This window comes from Schistocerca nitens, chromosome 8, assembly GCF_023898315.1.
Source record: "Schistocerca nitens isolate TAMUIC-IGC-003100 chromosome 8, iqSchNite1.1, whole genome shotgun sequence".
NCBI lineage: Eukaryota > Metazoa > Arthropoda > Insecta > Orthoptera > Acrididae > Schistocerca > Schistocerca nitens.
The window spans coordinates 599,389,731-599,394,637 of record NC_064621.1 but is presented as its reverse complement, the minus strand read 5'-3'; positions in this window follow the sequence as shown (position 1 = coordinate 599,394,637).

Sequence of the window (4,907 nt, the reverse complement as noted above, 5' to 3'; positions counted from 1 at the left end):
AATCTTCACCTACAAAACAGTGATACGCGTTTCCGTAAATTCATACAGGAACAGAATAAAGTAAAACGACAAGTCATGGAAACAATCACAGAGACAGGATGATAAACGTAAATTGTTTGCGAAGGCAAAAACATACGTAGACAACAATATTGCTACAGTGTCAGACGAAATTAATACCATCAAACAGTTGAACACAGAATTACGTGATGAAATTTCCGATCTTAAATCGAAAACAGACACACACACAGCAGACTTTCAGACAGTGACAGACAGACTCGAACAATTAGAACTAACACAGAATTCTGATGTTATCAAAGCTGACATTAAAAAATTGAGCGAAACCACACTAAAATACAAAAACAGATTAATGCGTCTGACACGAAAACCGATTATCAGGTAAAAATACTGACTGAAAAATATGATGAATTGGCCAGTTGACGTTATTGAAAGTAATAATGACAGCAAATCAGACGATACTGCACCGATCTCGTTTAACCAAACACCTGAATTCCAAAATCTACAACAGACAATCAATGAGATCGATTCGTCTAATAACACATTGCGTAGAAAATTGTCAAGTTCACAGCAAGAGGTAACAGAGATAAAAAATATTTCAGTTAATAACACGTCACAGCATACGGCGAATTCCAAACATTTCTCACACTCACACAGCCAGTATAATTTAGGTAATCTGCAAATAGTACGTGAGTTAGATTCCGAACAGTCCCAGTCAAATAGATTTACATTCAATCCTGAACCGGTTCCGACATACAGAGACGATAATTTTGATTACAAACATTTTCTATCAGTGAGAAAATTTAAAGTATTTAAAAATGACAGAACACAGATTCACCCACTGGATTGGATACAACAATTTAGCTTTGCTTTTCCACCGACTTGGCCTGTAACGCACAAACTTGAATTTATTTGCAGTTTTCTGGAAGGCGAACCGGCAACTCGTATGAGACTGATCGCGAGACAATGTTATTCGGTAGAAGAATTTCTGAATGCTTTTCTGTCAGCGTATTGGTCGAAGACGACACAGCGCGGAATTAAGGATCAACTAATTAGTTTACCAAATAATGAGAACTCAAATTTTTCCACTGTCACGCAATTTTTTGAACACATGGTCCAACAAAACCAGTACCTAAGTGAACCATACAGTGAATCTGCACTTATTCAATTATGTATTTCTAAATTGCCACGATCATTAAGAGTGTCACTTTTAACGGGCCAGCAAAAAGAAAATATCTCGGCATTCAGGGATCTGTTACAGCTTTTGGAAGTGCAGCAATCGGATTATTCCTTTATAAACAAAAATTTTTCATATAATAACCAAGGGCAACAAACATACAGCAATTATGATCAGGCACGCAATTTCAATAGCAAAGCTAATAGACGCTTTAGGAACGACAACCACCAGAACTTTAATAACAGACACAATTTTAATTATCAATATCGTCAAAATTATCAGCAACAGGAACCACATTTCGGTAACAATAGACGTTTTTTCCAACAACAGCAACAAAACCAACCGGTTAGCATACCTAACCAACAACGTAATGTACAAGGTCAACCAGGCTTTAATGTTTCGCCGCGTGCACATATAGTCTCAGCTCCAACAAATAGTAACACACGGCAGCAAGGAAATAACTACTTGCAGAAAACACAGTACTTCAATTCCTATCGCAATGCACCGTATAGGAATGACTATCACGACAGAGGGTAAAAACAATGAGCACAATTATCAACATACGTTTAATAACAGTCGATCTTACCAGCAGCAAAATGATCAGCAACAACATATTCTCATGAATGAACCCGACAGTAGGTATCATCCAGAACGTAATACGTCTGGAAGAAATAACTGAACAGTTCAAATAGTCGAAATGCCACAGAATTCTCCTGATAATAATAATACGTCAGATAGAATTTGACTAGATACTGTACAGGTCGCATCTTCCAGTAACACAAGCACTACTTTTGACACGCAGAATGTTGTTCACGGAAATGTTATTACTTTTGACGACATCCGAGCCACTCTTTTGCAGGAAAGACCAGTTGTTCAAAAAACCATTTCACACCCTGTCATCGAAATTAAAATTGGATCATCGAAATTTTCAGCAGTAATCGATTCTGGATCACCTATGTCAGTTATAAATGAAGAAACTTTCAACGAGTGTAACAAAGAGAATGCCTATCCTACGTTACCATTAGGTAAAACGAAAGTGAAAGGAGCAGTATCGAGTAAAGGAGTAGACGTTAAATTACAGACACATTTATCATTTTGCATTGCAGGTCACACATTTTACTCAGATTTTTGGATTGTTCCTTTATTGACAACAGACGTTATTTTAGGTACGAATTTTCTGGTACAACACGACGCAATTATTGATTTTCAAAATTCCTATTTAATGTTGAAGGATGAAAATGTACAACTGGCTTTAGAATTTCAGCATTCTTTATCTGCGGAAGAACAAACAATTAATTGTACTGAGGTCATTTCCGTATCACGTAGCATAGACTGTAATTCCACATTGTTCACAGATACGTACGTACATAACTATAATACTCCAGACGAAGCTGACTACGACGTTATGCAGATGATTTCTGATAAAGTTAAACAGAGCAGTGCAAATACAGACGACGAACGCACGCAACTACACAAAATTCTTTTACAGCAAGCTCCAGTTTTCGACAACATTCCTGGTACTATGTCCGGTTTTATGTATGAATTTCAAGTCAAACAGCACGATACATTTAAAGCCAAGCATTATCCCATTCCATATATCCATAGAGAACAAGTTAAGAAGGAATTGCAAGATATGCTCGACCAAGGAATTATTGAACCGGCAGTTAGTCCGTACATAAACCCGCTCCATATTGTTAAGAAAAAAGATGGTTCACTTCGCCTCGTACTAGATTCGCGTCACATCAATGACATAATTATTAATGAAACAGATCGACCACAGACACTAGAGGAACTTCTACAGAAATTTCACGGTACTGCTATTTATTCTACATTAGATCTAAAATCGGGATTTTGGCAAATTCAGCTCCATCCGAACTGCAGAAAGTACACAGCATTTCTCTGTTTTGGCGACTGTTATCAATTTGGTAAATTACCGTTCGGTTTAACTATTTCTTCAGCAGCTTTTATTCGTGGTTTGAATACAATACTTCCGACTGAACTTAAAGACAGAATTACAACATACGTAGACGACATTCTTATTGCAGAAGCTAACTGGTCTGAACACAATCTGATTCTTGAACAACTGTTACGAAATTTTCGTGCACAAGGACTTACAGTTAATCTCAGTAAATCGAACTTTGGTAAAACTTCTATAAAATTTCTTGGACATGTAATTTCAGCAGAAGGCATTACGCCTGACCCGGAAAAACTTGAATCCTTACGTGACATTACTGTTCCTACGACGAAAAAACAACCACGCAGCTTTTTGGGTTTAATTAACTATTTTCGTAAATTTATTCATTACTCTGCTTTAGACACCCCTAGATTATGCCAATTGACAGGGAAAAACACTATTTGGTCTTGGGATAGGCAAGCACATTCTGAATTTATGAACCTGAAAGAAGCTTTGTTGAATGCACAACTTTTATCGCACCCAGATCTTACTAGAAATTTTTCCATTGCCACCGACAGTTCTAACACCGCTTTAGGCGTACATATTTTCCAGGAAATTGAAGAAGATGGTTCTACAATAATTAAAAACATCGCATTTGCAAGTCGCATTCTGTCACCTGCTGAACGAAATTATTCTGTTACAGAACTGGAAACATTATGTGTTGTTTGGGCTTTTACGAGATTTCGGCATTTTCTTTATGGAAGACACACCACCGTCTACACAGACCATAGAGCTATACAGTTTTTACTTTCAGCTAAATTTACTCACGACAGATTAAGCAGATGGAAAATTTATTTGCAGGAATTTAATTTTACAATAGTTCACATTCCCGGCACACAAAATATTGTAGCAGACGCACTATCTCGTTCTCTCGGCAACAATCAGCAAGACATCGCAACCAACTTCTGCAAATAAAATTTCAGCGTCATGTACATTCAACAAGTTGCATTTGAAAATTTTATTTCGTCGTCATTACAGGACATAGCACAAGAGCAAAGTAAAGACAACGTGTGGAAAGAGATTAAACACCTCTGGCAAGATAGGAATAATGTTACGATTAGAAACCATTACACTGTACGCAATGACATTCTGTTTCGCCGCTCTCATCCTGACAACAACAATTGGTTATTATGCATTCCTGACGAGCTTGTTAACAAATTAATCTGGTATACTCATTTAAGTTACGCACATTACGGAGCTAGAAAATGTTTTCTTATACTGAGACAGAACTGTTATTTTGCCAACATGGAGAAACGTATACGACGAGTTTTAGCGTCATGTAAAATCTGCCAGAAAGCTAAGTCAGACACAACTTCTCATATTCCTCCATTACATCCCATTGTACCTGTTAAATTAAGACATATGGCCGCTGTAGACATTTTTGATCCGATTCCCAGAACTAATAGAGGTTTTTGCTACATCTTTGTCGCTGTTGAACTCACTTCAAAATTTGTTACCTTCACCCCGTTACGCAAAGCTACTGCTAAAACTGTTTCGAAGGCATTTGTAAAACATTTTCTATTTCATGTAGGGCATGTGTTGAAAGTAATTTCCGACAATGGATCACAGTTTCGATCTGCTATATGGATACGTATGTTACGAGCTAGAAACATTTCTCCGATACATATATCCAGGTACCATGCTTCTTCGAACCCTTGTGAACGATTAATGAAAGAAATTGGTAAACTGTGTAGAATTTACTGCCATAAAAGACATATTGATTGGTACACACACATACACTCATTCCAAGATGTAATTAAT